The sequence below is a fragment of the Tyto alba genome, unplaced genomic scaffold (assembly GCF_018691265.1).
Source record: "Tyto alba isolate M040663 unplaced genomic scaffold, T.alba_DEE_v4.0 Super-Scaffold_13, whole genome shotgun sequence".
Lineage (NCBI taxonomy): Eukaryota > Metazoa > Chordata > Aves > Strigiformes > Tytonidae > Tyto > Tyto alba.
The window spans coordinates 42,267,437-42,285,314 of NW_024881275.1; the positions used below are offsets into that span (position 1 = coordinate 42,267,437).

Sequence of the window (17,878 nt, forward strand, 5' to 3'; positions counted from 1 at the left end):
AATAGTCACTTTGCCAGGTTGTCAATTTGATGTATGCTAACTATTGTCTATAACCACCTGCAGGTACAGAGTGTACTTTTTATCAATTATTAACCGTGGCCACTTGCAAGTGTGAAGTGTACTACGTCAGTGGCAGTAGGCTCATAATTTTTTATTGATTCAGTAGTGTTCCTTACCTGTAAGGTGCAATGGACGTATCTGTATATGTTGAATCCCATATAGGTGTACATCTACAGGAAGACAGAAGTCTAGTTTTTTGGCTGGTTACTCAAATGACTATAGTTTAAGACATGAGGAGCAGTGCTTTGTATGTTATGCTAAATGGAATGGTGAAAAATTGAACCCTTAAAAATTGTCAGACACATTTGACTAATTTTTCTAAGTCAGATTTAGCTCATGAGTATTTGTGAGGTAGATGGCTGTCTATGTTGGTTGTAATGGGAGCTTGCACCAAAGAAAACTTCGTATGACTAAGGGAATTCAGAGTCGTTCATCTGACCAAATGCTGATGTCTAATTTGGGGTGAGTTGAATTGCTTACTTGACTCTCCTGTCAAGGTCTCAAATTAACTGTAACAGCAGGGTAAGAATGTGGCTTATACACATTATCTGTACCTTGGTCTTGAATCAGTTGGCCATGATTAGGGATCTAGTGCTATTGTAGATGCCTTGGCAATAAATGCCTGACCTTTAGGTGCCCGTGTAGAAGGTGCTGAGCTTCGGAGTTTCCAGTCTCATGCATCCCAAGTGGCACTTACATGCCTCAGTTTAGGTAGCCAGTCTAGCCCCTCAAGTTAGGAGACCTAAATCCACTTTCAGTATTTTTGCTCTCTACACTTTCAGTTTTTTTACCTAATGGAGATGTATGCACATTTCATAATATTTTTAAAAGTAAATAGCATAGGATTTCAAAGGCTCAAAAAGAAATTAATAATTTTATTTAATGTTAACTAATACCAGCAGTGAAGATAAAATTTTCTGCATAGGAAAATTGTGTGTTATTACGAGATTAAAATTACTAACGTAACACATATTTGCAAGAGATAAATTCATATTGTGAAGAAACCTTAATTAAGGGTATTCCAAAGGTTAACTAAAAAAAACCTCTTAAAACTCTTAAATGTAGTGATACTTATTTTTAAGTAAGTAAAAGCCCAGAAGTATAGCAAAAAAATTACCAATTGATCAGCTTCTTGTTATGTGTCATGAGCTGCAATTTGTTTTACTCTTGATATTACGTAGAACTCATAAACTCATACCACAGACAAACCACTGAGCCCTGAATTATTTAGTATGCTGTAATTATTCTGCTCAATTTCCCTTGAACAGAAACCATTTTGATGCCCAAGAGTATGGTATGACCCAGTAATGAAATATAAAGGAATTTAATTTTCTTCTGGTGGAACTCAGATGGAAGAATTTTTTTTTTTTTTAATGTGATTAGATAAAAGTAAAATACTTCCCTGTAACATCTCAGTGTAGAATGAAAATATGCACAAATTACTGAAATGCTTCTGTAGTATAAAAAACAAGTAGTTTTGATAGTATAATTTTGACACATTATGCCTTTTAATATCCAGATAATGCAATATAGTGCTGCATATAAATTTGCATTAACTCTGAACCTGGCTAATACGCCCAAGGGCATTAGCTTGTGCTATTTTAGTAGCATAAGAGTCAACAAAATGAAATACTTCCAGTTTTGAGGGAAAAAAATAATAATTGTTTTAAATGATGTATGTTATATGTATGAAGTTTTTTTTTGTTTTCTTCTCAGGCAAAATAATAGCATAAATTTTGAAGTTCCAGCTATTTATTTCCATTTTTTATTAAAGTAATTCTGAAGTGGTGACTTTTCTTCTGGAATAAAATTTTTGAATTTTACAGCAGAAAAGGTGAATTAGAAATTCCCATAAGAGTGTCTATGACTTAAAAGTGGCTAACTTTTCAGATTGTCAAAGAACACTGAAATATGTAAAAGGAAGTAAACAGCTTCACAGTCTGAAGATTATTTTGTAGCTTGTCCCCCCACTTACTGAATTCTTCCTTAATATCTGCTGAACCCTTTTCTATATTTTAAAAAATGGAAACATATAATCTAAAAAATCTCTATAAAAATAAACATATTCTAGAAGGCACTTTCCAGCTCTTCACATCTTACTATTCAACTGCATCCCTAACAAAGTAAAATAATTATATGCCAAAAATGGTGTCTATTAATCACTACATTTTATCTGTGAAACTTATGTCTAGCAAAGACTAGAATCTTAAATCTTAAACTAGACAAGTAATAGGCAAACCAGGAATGGATGGCTGAGTGGCCAGTTAGCAAGTCGTAGTGCTGAAACAGCCAGACAAAACTAACTCTTGATTAATGTCACATGGGGATTTGGGGGTTGAGTGGTGTAGTCATACTAGAGATACTGGAGGGACATAAGGAGGTAAAGACTAAAGTTGTTGTGGTGGCAGAACAGGATGTTATGGAAGTTTTTGATCATTTATCAGAAAAAAAAAATAGGACTCAAATCCATAAGGAATGAAAAATAATTTTTATAATATTTTGGAATGCTTCCTTATTCTGTAGTTCTGTGAAGATACTCATTTAAAATACTTAGATTACATGAAGCATCTTGTCTCAAGTTGTTCTTTGCAGCATGTCAACACTACAGACTTGTGTCAACCTTTCAAGGATGTAAAGAAATATAATCTCTGATGTAATTTTATTAACAGAGAACTTTACTATGAATGTAATAGATTGTTTTTAAAAAAAAGAGTTTATTGTTGTCTGTTGATTTGCCTTTAATAAGCTCTGTGGGTAAATCTGTAGTTTGCCTGAATTCATGAAACTGTGTTCGTACTAGGAGCCATTTGCCTATATATTATGCCAGTGTATTAGTACTCTGGTAAAATTTAGCCATAACCTCCCAGAGAATCAAATTGAAATATTCAGATTTTTCACTCCTTGAACAATGTTGACTGCTCATGTAATAACACACAACAATGAGGTTTTTTGATCCTGCAAAGGTAGAGTCAGGATTCAATCTCATTATCATCCAGAAGTGATCTGAATTAAGAACAGATAGCAATCTGCAAATATAAAACCCACTTTTTTTTTTTTTTTTTTTTAATATATATATATATATTTAGTTGCCGGTTTATACATTTGAGGTGAAATATAATAATGATATGGAAGACTTTAACATTTTCACATTTTACTCTGGTAGACTCAAACCTGTGTTTTTGATTTTATTTCTTACACAGTTCCTGTCTTACCGATCAAGTATAAGACACTGCACTGACCTGTCAAGGGGACGCTTACCTTACTTGACTCTTGATGATGGCTAATTGCTTGTAAAGAAAGATCAAAAGCATCTCTTAAACAAGAGTCAGATGAAGATCTGAATCTGAATATAGATTCTTCAGAAAGGATATCTTCTAGTGCAGTCTCAGATGTAACATAGGCAAGAAGAATAAGTCTTTAAAGCATGGGGAAAATCCAGACAACATGAACTGAATGGAGAAGGAAGGAAACAACTTCTCAGTATGAAGTGCCATCATTTTCACATCTTTTAAATAGGGATTTTATTGACAGCTAGTTTAAGTTATGGGTGATTTGAAAGTACCTAACATACAGGCATTCCACACCTTAATTTTGGTATTTCTTATAATTGTTGTTCTAGACTACTAATGCAGATCATAGTATCCTGATTTGTTTTTTAAGAAATGTCAAATGACAAAAAGATACTTCTATGTTATCTTGTCTTGGAATAAGATGACATAGGAGTCTGGCAGAAAGTCTTCCAGTGATCATCAGGGAATTTTTCTGGCGTGTTGGCCTGTGTCAAAACAGTGTAGAGCACATCTGAGGCATGAAGGTCTTGAGCAAAACTGCAAGAATGAGTAAATCCGACAAAATGGCTCTAAGAAATCATCTCTGAGCTAGATGCCTAGCAATTCCATGCTGTTTGCTCCTGATTTGTGTTTATGTGCTAGGGAGACCAGAGTTAATTTAAAAGAAAATTAAAAAAAAAAAAAAAAAAAAATTCTAATCGGGGTGTTTTTAATAGCTACCAGTTGGAAGTATTCAGTCTTTTTATTATCCTGTTTCATTTCTAGGTGAAAGGGCTGCTGGAATCATCCTTCAAAGGATTATAGCAGAGTGTTTGCCTTCTGTGCCTTCAGGCATCCCTCAGATAGTTTTCAACTTGCCTCTGTTTTCTGAGCTTTCATGTTTCCATCACAGAGTTGAACAGTGTGCCAGAGAACATCTGTCGCTTATTTGTGCTTTCATTATTTTGTACTTTGATTGCATTAGAAATTTTACCTGATGATTCTGACAATAGTATTATCAATGTTAACTGATAAAACAGTTTGTTTCTGTGGCCTCCTTTTAGCAGTACTTCCTGTACTTGTACTTCCATTTCTGAATCTGTTCCCCTGTTTTAAAAAATTGTGTCTTCTCTGTGAAACACCACTTTCAGAAATAATTTGTCATCTGGTATAACTGAGTTATATGCTAAAATACTGATTTCTTTAGTAGCAAAAATATTTGCTTATTTTCTTAGTTTTCTCCTCACATGCTTCTTTGCTCTTGTATGGAAATGCAGGGGGGAAGGAACTCTCTTGAAAGCTCAAGAACCAATTTACAATGGTAGAGGGAGAAATAATAACTTAAGAGTTACACGTACTTGTGCTTCTCTGCACATGTTTGGGCCATTTCTTCTGAATCCTGAAACTACAGTCATTTTGTGGTGCAAGAGACTCATTCCTCAAGCATCTTCTACCTAGATCCTAGTAAATGCAATTGTAAAGCAAATTGGTCTTATACTAAGTCTCCTGCATCGAATTGGTCTGTTTTTTTACAGCTAATAGTTTCTGGCATACATGAATTTCAGGCTTGCTTGATGTGATGTTTGACATGCTCTTTGTGTTCCCCTTTTTTCCTCATATTCTCCTTTCCCCCTTCCCAAGGCAACTTACTCCATGACTGAAAACTCCCACCTCATATTACTGTGACTCCAGTTCACATAGTTGGTGTCACTAAGCAGCAACAGCAGGTCTAATCAACAATCTGGGGGACAAAACAGGTACTGAGGATGCCCACAACCCAGGCAGTGGTACCCCCCCGACCCAAGGGCAGTCCTGCTGCACCTGAACACACCAGGGTCTGGGGTGCTTCAACATCGGGGCTGTCAGCAGTACCAGACAAGGCACAGGGATGAATCAGGTCCAGGGTCCATCCAATGATTCCAGACAGGAGATGAGGCCAGAGGTAGGCGTAGAGACAAGAATACAGCAAGGTCCATTGACAGGACAGGACAACATAGTTCAGGTAGGAGTGGCTGCTCAGGCCTAAGCTTAATAAAGCTCTTGGGGCCTTTGGAGAGATGGAGATCCTATGTGACTGTTGGTCAAGGCCATTGAGGCCAGTTAGTGGTATTTGCCCATGGTGGTGCTCCCTGGAACTTGATTCTCACCGTTTCTGAGATGCTGTAATGCCCTCTGACTCTAGCTGGAGCCCCATGTCTTTGGCAGTTTTCTGAAAAGTGTTTCTGAAAAAAAAAAAAATCATTCAAATAACTTTTATGCAATGTCGATGAGATCTGCCATATTCAACCACTTTGATTGATAAATATCATAATATTAATGGAGAACAAGTAAGGTGACATAATCAGATATTTTAATGTCATTAACTTTGCATTTATTTGATACAGTCAGTACTACATGCATGGAAAATATTTTTTGTATGTGTCATTTTATGGTGTTTCTAAGTTGTAAACCATGAACATTTCAGACAGATTAACCATTTTCTTAGTTTCTAACTGTCTGGGGTGTGTCTGTGTTATTAAGTGGTTATCTTAAAAATGAGGAGGTAAATAGGTAGGTGTCTTCAAATGCTAACCTTGTAATAAAAGTAAAAAGAAAGTGGTAACAAGGCAAGTATAGACACTTATAAAATCAGCATTATGTGAGCAAATAACAGTGCTTTTGTTTCTGAAAGGGATTTTCTTGCCAGAAACTTCAGCTGGATGCAGTTTAATAACTTTTTATTTCTATATGAATGATCTTGTTGCAAAACGTAACTTTCATGCCAGGGTGTTGAAAAAGTAATTTTCAAGGATATGTCTGTGTGCAGTGGCCAATTTTTTTTTTTTTTAAGGATTTACTGTAATGAACATTAGTAACCTGTATTGTACACTAGTCCATTAACCACTTAATAAGTGGCCTATGGGCTAATTGCAGCTTCACAGTCCTGTCTCAACAGTGCTAACAATCCCCTTACAGCATGAGTGTTGCTGGTCAGTGAAATACTAATACATGCTAAGGTAATCCCATTTTGTATTTTCTCAGCTAACACAGTGTCCACTCAGGTGCCACTGTGTCGACAGCACTGAAGATTGCTTTAACATGAGGTAGTCAGCTCCATTTACGACTGAAAGCAAAAGGAATTCTGGAAGCTTTCAGGTCAGCTGACCATGCAAAGATGTGCAAAGATGACCAACATGGTCTGACTGGGGTAATCTGTGGTTAGTATGTCTTCCTATGTTTTCATCTGCCTGTAAACTATGATAGCTGAAAAATAACAGCTTGGAGAAATTAATTTAAGAGTTGCTTTTGCAACTACTACAGAATGTCAAGGCAGGAAGGTTTGTGCCTGATTAGCTTGTGGAATAAGCAAAACAGAGAATTGCCTAGCTGGAGGAATTAAAAACACAGACTGCAGCAGAATTTCACATTTGTGATGGCAGTGACTACAGCAGTCTGCCTAGACAGCACAGGCTAAGGTATAGCAATAAGTCACTTCTCTCATGCACTCTCTTCTTTAAGTAGCTTAGTGAAGATCTGTCACCCCAGTAAACAGCAAGGGTTGAGGTTTTTTTACCTTAGTCTTCTTCTGACAATGGGGGCAAGAAAAGATGAAGATGGACTTGGGGGGAAGGGGCTGTAGGAAGTATAGAGAGGCCAAGGACATGCTGCACTCCTTATCCTGTCTCCTGTCCCTCAGCACTGCATTGCCTTCCAAAGGTTGGGTATATGCTCTTCGCATTGTCAGAGGTCAAGGAAGTGCAGTGGTGGTAAGGAGGGAAGCAATATGCCATACTCAGATGTCATGAGACCTGATAGTTACTCTGACTGTCAGTACTGATTATTTGTTTTTCTGAAGTTAGAAGTTCAGAAGTATTTGCTATGCCTATATATTTCAGAAATACAGTCTTCATCAGTTTTTCTGAAGGATTTTAGAGCCTTACTATTCATTTGGAGCTCTTACCTTGGAAAGTGATAAAGGTTCCATCTGGAAGCTGCTAAAAATCCTTTTCGGAATGAGTGTTAAGTGTACTCATGATTTGATTGCTCCGTATTTATTTGCATTTATCTAATAACAAAATTACTTAATTTACATGCTTTGCAAATGCCATGTTCAGAAATTACTAGTAAGTGAAATATTTTGAGGAAGACTGCCATAGTTGATCTTTAATAAAAAGTCAAGAATTATCTCCTTGAAGTTTCAAAAACAGATCAGAAATATTATATGAGAGGTATTCCTAAATATAACCTATTTAGAAGAACAACCATTTAACACACTTCTCTGTTAAGTGTTCCACAGGCAAGAGATCTGTTACTTTTAAACTGTTTTTCAACACAAAACATAGCAATTCTTAAAAATCTTTGTCAGTTGAAATTGCTAAATAATGCTATATATGTAGAAAAGCTCTTTGACAGGACTGACAGAAAATAATTAACAGAAAGACCTATTGCTACACAATGCCTTTTTCCATTCGTCTTCTCAACAGGCAGACTCCAAATGGCTGTTTACTGTCTGTAATATTCATAAGCAGAATATCACACATCCCATTATCCCTTTCAGCTGTCGCACAAACCCTACTGTAAGGCTGCATAAATATATCTGTCTGAGAGTCCTTAATACCTTTGCCATATTGTTGTTGCTCTTCTTTCTGGGAAAAAAAAAAAAAATAAGAAATGGTCCAGGTGATTTACGGATGAAAGACTTCACAACTAAGGGTTGTAAAGCAGGTATGTTTATTCGGCGCCGGGCACATGGGGGATCGCTCCGCCACAACAAGCCTGTGTGTCCCCGCCGCTCCCGCCTTGCTTATATGTTACAAAGTGTTGCATATTCATGAGACTCCTATACATATTCATAACCCATCCCCGCCTGCCCTCCCGTCTTATTATAATTAGGTCTCCTCCTCCTTGTGGCTGCGCAGTGAGTTCCTTTGGTCCTGGGCAGGGGTCGTGAAGAGCTGGGCGGTGGTCGTGGGAGGAAGTATCTCCTCTACCTCACTGCCGAACTTTTCATCCTGAATTCCTGCGCAGTCTCTGTCGCCTCCTGGACCCGGGCCAAAACGCAGAGCGGGTTTGTGCTGGTTGTGAGGTGATCTTTTACTAATACACAGTTATTTAAGGAAAGAAAGGGGGGGGCTTTGTTTTGAACAGGAAATAGAGGTAGAGCAATACAAACAATGTATCTTGTCTCGTGCAGGCATAATACCAAATTTGGTTAATATCCCATTTCACAGGGCTCAAGACATACTATAGAATATTTAGGTTTTTTTACAATGGAAATGGTAGTTGTGTTAAGATTATCTAACTGTTCATCTTTACCGTGTCCTTCTCAATACTATAGTCTTCTAATTTTGGGGGGAAGGTGGCTGAGACTCCTAATCTGTTGATACTGACATTTTTCCTCATTATTATTTTCTTATTTTTCTGATTTTCTTATTGAAGTAAGTAGATCGATCCTTTAGCTTTCTTTTTCTTTATGCCCTGAAGTACAAGTACAGAGAATTTTTGGTAAGGATTCTCTATATTGTAGTTTACATAAAATGCAGATGTATTATTAGTACTTATGTGGCAATGTAAATGTCCATTAACAGAAAGAAAAAAGGTATGTAAAAAGTAAACATACGTACAGAGTGAGAATAGGTGAAAATTTATATCACCTACTTTGTACAAGTAAATAACAGGGTTTTTTTTAAATGTGGAGAGTTTTGTACTTCTAATTTTTGTGATTCCATTTATTATTTAAAGTTCAGTTGTGGATTGTAGCATATTATGTGTTTTAGAGGAAGAGGCAGCCTACACTGAAGAATATGTTAGATCATAATCTAGATTTCATCAGTGCTATTACTTCAAGAGCTACAACTGCCACCATACATAGGAATGAATGAGTTTTAAGATGCAGGCAATACAGAAGACAGTATGAGTATCTGCTATTGAATGGGCCCATAACTTCATGCAGCAATTGTTGTTATGATAATGATCAAGACAAAAATTGAAATTTATTTAGTTATTTTGGAAGAATTTCTTAACTTGGCACCAGTGTTGCTTTCAGGAAGTCACTGTTTCAGGGAAATTTTGTAATTCATATGTGAAGGATAAGTGCATATGTCAATATACCTGTGTAGTAAAAAGTAATGGGAGCTATGATGTTATCAGATTTCTGTTATGAAAAAGGCTATGAATTACTTTATAGACACTTTTCTTTACTCATTGCTCCAAATTCCAGGGTGATCTAGTTGAAAGACTACTGTATATGTAGTTATTTACAGTACAGCATGCCAACATTGTTTAATTTAGATAAATTTCTTCACGGCTTTAGAAAGAAATCTTTGGTGACTTATATTGAATTTGATAAAATTCAAGCAAATACTTGCATGTTAAAATAGACACTAAAGCAAGCATTATCAAATAGTAAACACACTGTGATTTTTAAAATATTGTAATGTTTTTTAATTTTTTAGGGATATTTAAGTCCAGATCCCAAGAAACTTGGAACAGTTTAAAACTTACATTTAGTCTTTTTTGTAAGCACCTTCCCTTCTTCTTGACTTGGGGCCTCTCAGAATTTTGGTTTATCTGTAGGGCCTCTGAAGATGGTGTAAATATGACTCTTGAATAGAAGTCATAGTAAAATAAAGCAATATTATTTTGAAAGATGTTTCTTTATGTCCATTTAGGTTAGACTATTTTTCCTGCAATTAAGGAAAGATGATCACTCATCTTAGATCTTTTATTTCTCTCATTTGTCCAATTTCAGTATGTTTAGGTAGCAAACTGATCTTCATGTTGCTTTATTGCATGAGGACTCAACAGCTCAGAATACTTGGACTGAAATATGCTCACCCCTCTTCCTCTCTGCTATTTGTGAAGGATATTAGCGTATTTTCAGCAGCAGTGACTGTGGTAAAACGTGCCTTATTTGTGTATTTCAAAGCAGCAGTTATACATGTTTTTGAACAGGATGAAAAGAGCCTTTTAGTTTTTTCTTCTCAATATAAATTTTTCTGCTAGTGATATTTATGTTTTCTTTTAAGCTTGTAAAATTATCTGTATTTGTGTTGCTGTTGATTTAAAGCAGGGTATTTTGTATAATATGCCAACAGTTACCAAATTCTCTCATTTAATTTCTGTCAGTGTTCTTTTAATTAAAACCCCTATTTGTGGAAAATGTTGCACTATGTCAAATTTGTTTGACATGTGTAAAAATTACATAATTAATCTAGTCCTATCAGAGAAAACAGACAAGTGTTTTTAAGTCTAAGGGAACACTAGCAATGCCAGATAAAATTAGCAATACCACGTAAAACCTCTGGGTTATTTTAAAATCAGCATGTAGCATGTGAATTAGAATGCCATGCAACACTTCAGTAGGCCCTGAACTTTTAATAACATTAGTCTGCTTTCTGACAGTTTGTTTAGCTGCCTGCCTGAGGCTTGGAGCTCCTGTACTGGCTAATACCTGCAAAGGGTAAAAACCTGCCAGGTTTCTGGACGTACAGGGTTTCCCAGTTACTGTGCTGCTTAGCTGTCAAGGCTCCAAAGATTTGTGGCTATAGAGTAAGAAACATCTATTTTTATTTCTTCCAAAAGAGGCTGTAGGAGGGTTGGTTTTTCTCTTCAATGCCTTCCCTCCTTTATGCATTTTCTCCTTGAGCTGGTCTCCCAGGGAAGATTTTGAATACTTAACTTGCTTTTCAACTCAAAAAACCAGATTTGTTCATATCTAGGGATGATTCTTGCGCAAGTTAAATCATGTACAGGAACAGTGTAATGATGAATTTGTGGTGCTGCACATCAGCCCAGACAGAAGCATTTTCTGGGGGCTGCAGGACTGTTACGTGCATGACCCTGACATGGGCAGGAGCCTTGATGGTAAGAAATGTTCAGCTGCTGTGTGGAACAGACTGCAGAATCTGATCAGCACTCGGCTGTTATATTGGAAAAAATCATCAGTGACAATAACAAACACTAAATCTCAAGTATAAATCTCAAAAGTTTCTTGACAAAAATGACAAGAGGCATGTCTTTGCCAAATAGTTTGCTTATGTACAAACCATAAATACCTCTTTCTGTACTTTTTACTGATATATAAGCTTAACACAAGGCAGCATCAAGGTATACAAACTTAATCACTTGTAGCATGTATGTACACTTCTGTGTAAATACTGCTGTAGCACATACATATAAATACATTGTCTTCTGAACTCCTTTCCAGAGGTGATTTCTTTCTGCTTTTAGCATGGCAAAAAGATGCAAGTATCACTTACTTTCTTCAGATCTTAAAAAAAAAGGCAGCATTACCAGCAAATAAAAGTCCCGGTATCCTTTCAGCTGAAAGGATTCCAGTTTTAGAGTAAAGAAATGAGTGGCCCCTCTATAACTGTTGAAATCATTAGCGCGTTAAGGATGTTTTTTGTCTTTTATAGGACTTTTTGCCGATTGCCAGAAACATTTAGGTCTGCATATGAAATACTCAGTCCCTTAATTTCTTTAAGGGTCGTCTTATTCTATAGGTCACTGTTGTTTCACTTCTGTGACACAGGTTAATGCATTATATACTTAAAAGTTTTTCTGTGCTAAAAATTCTTATTACACTTTTTAAAATCAGTTTTTATAATGGTTGTTTGACTCTGGTTTAAACACCTCATGAGTTTCTGCTGTTGTAATTTGTTTAAAGTTGTTGTACAGGCCCTGGTGGAGTTCTTTTATGAAAGTAAGTTTCTTAGGTAATATAATTTTCAAAATTGAATGCATGTCTTCCTCCAAAACAAAAGCAAAGTCACTCATACAGAAATTTGAAATATAGAAATCAAGAGATGTTACTGATACTGTTTGAACTGAGTGCTGAAATGAGAAAGAAACAATGCAACAAAACAGACAAGATGCTGAAGTCTGATATGGTCATGGAAAGTACCTAAGGAGAAACAAAAAACAAAAGAAATATTAACACTGGAAGAGATGACTAACAGCTTTGAACTGTGAAGCAGATGAAAGTGTATGGAAAAATAGCTGACTCTGCCATCTGTGAACTGTTCTTACCACAATAACCTTACCAATCTTGAATTTTGTCAGGTCACCTAGACCTTATTAATGCATACAGAAGAGATTACTTTTAGTGCTGAGATAAAACTCCTCCTGTTTTTGAATGAAAATCAATACATCTTCACTTAAAAAAAAAAAATCAACTGTAAAAATATAATAATAATATAAATATAAATATATTCCCAATAATTATGTCACCAACAAATCTGAATCATGAAAACAACATACGCAACCAATCCTTGTGCCCATATGAAGATACATGATCTGCTGTGAATGCCTGTCATGACTGGATGGCTGCTTTTTTTACGTCACAGTGTGATGATCTCAAGTAAGTCCATAAGAAGCTATTGGAAAAACCCTGACCAGAAGCTTAGGGCACATGTGAGCTAATTTTTTTTGTAAAAGCTTCCAGCAACATATATTTCACAGCCTCCTCGGCAGTCTACCAGTTTCTGTGAGCATGTGAGTGTGTTTCATAATACCCAGCTAGCTTGTTCTCTCACTTTGAAAGCAGTATTTGGTTCGGTTTTCAGGCATTGAGAGCTCTTCACCCAGAGATACCGTCTGTGCTGCTGCTCTGCTGCTTGTGAAAGTGTGTGCTCATACTCTGGCTTTGCAGGACCAGAGGAGAATGAAGGGAGACCCATATGAAAATGAATTCCTTTTGAAGAGGACTTTCACTTCACTTTGCTTCGCTTCATTTCGCTTCGCTTCGCTTCTTAACTGTTCTGTGGGTATTTAATGTAGGTGCAACTCAAAGCACCCAGGCTTGAAAGTTATATCATTAGTAGGAAGAGATAGGTGCTTTCAGAGGCAGCTTGCATGCTTAATTTAGGTGGATGATAAGTGCTATTATTGGTAGAGGTAATAAAAATTACCTTTTAGCATTTTTGGTTGTATTTTCAGGGATAGATGCAAACATAGCTGATTTGCTCTCTCTGTGCTCTAAACTGTTCTGGAAGCAATGTAACCATGTCAGTCTTGCAGAAAGAACAAGCTTTCATGCAGGTCAAATTATCTTGGCCACTGTGCTTTGTACCCAGAGTAATCTCAATGGGTTTTGTGATTGAAACTTGCTTTACATGGTCTGCTAAATAATGAACAGCCTTGGTCTGCTTGTACCTTCTTTAGAAGACATGTCCTTTTATTTGATCGCTCTGACCAATAAACCCTCCTCTTCAAAAAGTTGCTGATTGGTTATTTCCTTTTTGTGTAAGTACAAATCATTCCTTCTTGCATTTAGCTCTTTATATGTTTTTCATCTTGTTGCTTCCTCAGTTAATTAGGACTGTTGCATTCCACTTGTACTGGTAGCTGAAAAAAAGTACTGATAGCAAAAAAACTACTGGTAGCTCGGCCATCAATGGTCAGAAATTTATTAGTATATCTTTTGTTCCTTAAAGCGAGAGATTAAATTACAATTTGGAACTGAACTGGTAACAAAAGAGATGTTTCTTTTCTAGGGCTTTCAGAAAACATTAAGCATAACCACTTTCAGATGGAGTGAGCTGGGACATAATTTGCTGCCTGTAAATATGTGTAAATGAATAAGCTGCTGACTTCTAATCATGCAGCCAGGGATAGAATTGTTTTCCTGTGCTCGTGCAGCCAGGGATAGAGTTGTTGTCTTGTGCTCTTCATTATTTTAACTTTTTCTGAAGAATGAATATTGGAAAGGAATTGAACGTAGAGAGGAAAAGGGTGAGGAAGAAAGGAGGCAGTAACAGACAAACAGTGTTCTGTAATGTGTCTCTGTGGTAAGAGTAAAGCCTAGTAGGTGACCAGACTTTTCTCTGAGCTTCTGGGAGCTCTCCAACATTATGTTTATTGCTAGAAAAGACTTATCTCACCACTGTGTACGAATACCTGAAGGCAGACTGTAATGGAGGCAGAACCAGGCTATTTCCAGTGATGCCCAGTGACAAGAGTCAGTGGGCACAAACTGGAACACAGGAGGCTCCTTCTGAACGTCAGGAAAAAGTTTTTGTTGTGGGGGTGACCGAGCACTGGTGTGGGTTGCCCAGAGAGATGTGGAATCTCTCTCCTTAGAGATACTCAAAAGCCATTTGGACAGCTGACTCTAGGCATCAATGCTGGAGGAGAGGGGTTCGACCAGAAGATCTCCAGAAATCCCTTACAGCCTCAACCATTCTGTGATTAAAAATCAGACTACTGCTGTTCTGTAAAATTCTGTGCATTGGAACACTAGGGAAGAAAGCAAGTACAAGTAATGTTCAGAAATGCTACCATCTTGTGGTGCCTGAAATGACTGAATATACTGATAGCATTCTTGCAGTTGAATCTACCCACACAGTATATAATTACATGTAGTGTCTACATGCCTGCTAAAACAAGTTTTTAAATTAGTTTTGTGATCCTTTAGAACTATTGTAGTAATTTCTTTCAGTGGATCAGGTTTTTTTGGTTTTGAAATTAAATACTTTTTAATTACTTTGCAACAAATTATTTTAAAAGATTATAAATGGTCTATGGCTTAGTGGCATATAAAATATTCGTTTATAAAACAAAAGACTGTTTAGAAGGGTTCTGTGACTCTCAGAAAGACCCTTGAAACAGAATAAAAATATTATTTGCTGTGGAGAGCTTACAATTGATGTGCTCCTTTATAGCTGACGTGATAATGTAAATGTAGGGACTTCATGACACCTTAGTTCTTTTATAATGCTTAGTGAAGACTTTGTCCCCATTGATTTTATACTTCCATTAGCATGTCTTGGTGTCATATGACATCTGCCATATGAGATCTAACCATAACTCTTCTTGGCACTAAGTATTATGCCTTTATCTCTTTACATTGTCATTCTCAGTTACTGGAGAGATTCTCTTTGTTTTATTAGAGAAGATACATTAAAAATAGATTTTACAAAAAATGTACATAGTTTGGGGTTCTCAATTACAATGTATAGAAAATTAAGCCAAAAGCTTCTAATATTACAGCTAAATAAAATTATTGTGCTGGGAATTTGTTTCACATGATTTAATGTGCACCATAGTTTATCTAAAGCAGAATGTTATCTTATGTGCAGTATTTACCATTTAAATGCATTAGTATATCTACAAAACTGTGTTGTATTAGAAGCTTTTTTTACAGCTTTATAAACACAAAATTACACCTACTTTCTAAAATTGACTGTCACCTGTAGATCTTGAAGTATCCTTCTTGAGATTATGTAGATAACAAGTTTATATAAATAACGATAGCAAGTTTATGTGACAATATTATTTAATGTAACAAATGTTACTGTTTTTTAAAAAATTGGGCAAATGAATAAGTTACAGGACGTCTCAATGTGAAGCATATCTTTGATGCATTGTATGAATACTGCCAGTTATATTTTATGCTTACTGTCAGTTCTATTATGTAATTTTTTTCTGGTTGGCCTATGTGCAAGCGAATAAGCTACTGACTTTTAATTGTGTATCCAGGCTTAGAAATGTTGTCATGTGCTGTTCTTTATTTTAACTTTTTCTGAAGAATGAATGTTCGGAAGGAACTGCATGTAAAAAGTAGGAGGACAGGGAGGAAAAGAAGAAATAGCACACAGACAGACAGTGTTCTGTAGTACATCTCCATAATAAAAAGAGAAGTGACCAGACTTTTGCCTGAGCTTTTGGGAGCTCTCTGAATGTTGCAAACTTAATTGAATGTATTGGTATCAGCAGGTATATAGGGATAGTCCCCATAAAGCTTAGTGGTATGCATGTTTAGAGGGTACATGCATGTGTTTTTATGTAAAATTTTAGATGGTAGGAAAAATACAAGTATTTTGTTTACGGTAGCCAGTTCAGAGCTGTCTCAATACCATGTCATTTTCTGAAAATTTTTGACAGTTTGGAAATAAGATGCCAGTTTATAAGATGAGCTCTACGTGAGCCTTATTGTTTCATGTGTTAGAAGACCACAGTAGAAGTGTCTGGATGAACCACTTTGAGTCATGAGTAACTGATCTGTTCCTTTCTTGACAGTAGGATGCTCAGAAACTGAGAGCTCTTAGCAAGTCATAAGATGTTCATTGCCTCAGTCAAAGGACATTTTTGGGTGACCTATAGCCACATGTTGAATTCAGACCATTGGAATTCCTTGGGCCTTCCTCAAACCCACATTGGGCTCAGCATTTTTCCTAATCCACCAGCAGCCAAGTCTTAAGAGTAAGAACCGGAGACAGTGTTTTTATCATGGACTTCTGCTTGTCTCACTCCAAACTCACAAACCTTGTGTCTCATAGGAGATGTCAGTGTGCCACAGGTGTATGTAGTACACAGAATATAGTATGCTGTCCAGTTCTGTACACTTGTTTTATTTACCAGCTTCTAGATCTCAAGCAGCCCATTTCCAGTGGCTGTATTAGGTCTTGTCACGCACACTTCTCATAACTTGGAATGGCAGAGGCATCATGATGGATCTTAAGAGATACACTGCATCATCAGGAGTTGCAGGCCTTTATGATCATAACTGAGTTTATTTTGTTAGTCACATTGTTTCTTATGTTAGATAATGAGCTTTTGTGGGGTGCAGCTTGCTTTTGTTCTGTGCTTCTACAGTAGGCCAGTCGTGTTTTGGTTGGTCATCATGTTTCAATGCATTACAACAGTAGTAGCAGTATTAGCAGTGGTAGTAATAGCACATACTGAAAACCAATAATAAGTCACGTTTGAGAAAAAGGTAACCATGCAAGTCTGTAAAATGGGCTCCAAATGGGGCAAGAATTAGCTTAATAAAATTGCTATTTTATTCATCCAGACAAAAGATCCTATGAATTCAGGGGCTTTCCCTCATGTAAGTGTGGACTTGTTTGATTTTTAAATGTGATCAGATATGTACAGTCAAGGAAAGTACATACAACACATGTGTACTAATATTTTATTCTCTGATCTGCTTCTGCCTATAAAACTTTATAGCACCTTCTAAGAGGTTCTAGGTGTTCACTTACAGCAAAAGCTGGAAGTTATAGTCATATCTGTCCTGTTTTCATGAGAACTCTATTTCAGGAAGATGACGGTATGTTAAGGAAGAGGTCGTGTGCCAGCAGGGATGAATTGTTGCAGATAGTTTAATCTGTATTAGTTCTAGTGTAAGTTGTGAAAAATAATGACCACCAAATACTACTACTGTATTTTGACACAATGCTTGTTGTCCATAAAAATCTGAAATGGAGCATCACATAAAATACTGCAATTAAATATTACATAATATAAATAACAAACACTGAACTGAAGTCTACCTGCAGTGCATGTGCAGTGTTTTACTTATGTTTCTGACTGTCCATTTTATGTTTTATTAATGCCTATGACATTATTAATCTACCCATTTATGCATTCTAAAAGCAAAATCAGTATTATGATATGAAGGAGTAAAATATTCGACTAAGTTAGGATACTTGTGGCTTAGACAATAATAATTTGAATCAGTGAGAAATATAAAATTAAAATTTGCATGTGTGAGCCCTGGAAGTAATATGAGCAGATGCAACATAGCTTACACAGTGCACATAACTATTGTGACTCTGTCGTAT

General features: G+C 36.3%; 1 long non-coding RNA gene across 2 annotated transcripts in view; it reads left to right on the forward strand.

The window, feature by feature from the left end:
* Positions 1 to 8,308: 8,308 nt before the first annotated feature.
* The window catches only part of LOC116964817, a 46,371-nt gene continuing 36,801 nt past the window's right edge, over positions 8,309 to 17,878 (forward strand). For both annotated transcript variants that reach the window (XR_004408965.2, XR_006164879.1), the window contains exon 1: positions 8,309 to 8,394. This is a non-coding gene — a long non-coding RNA (uncharacterized LOC116964817). The remainder of the gene's footprint in view (positions 8,395 to 17,878) is intronic.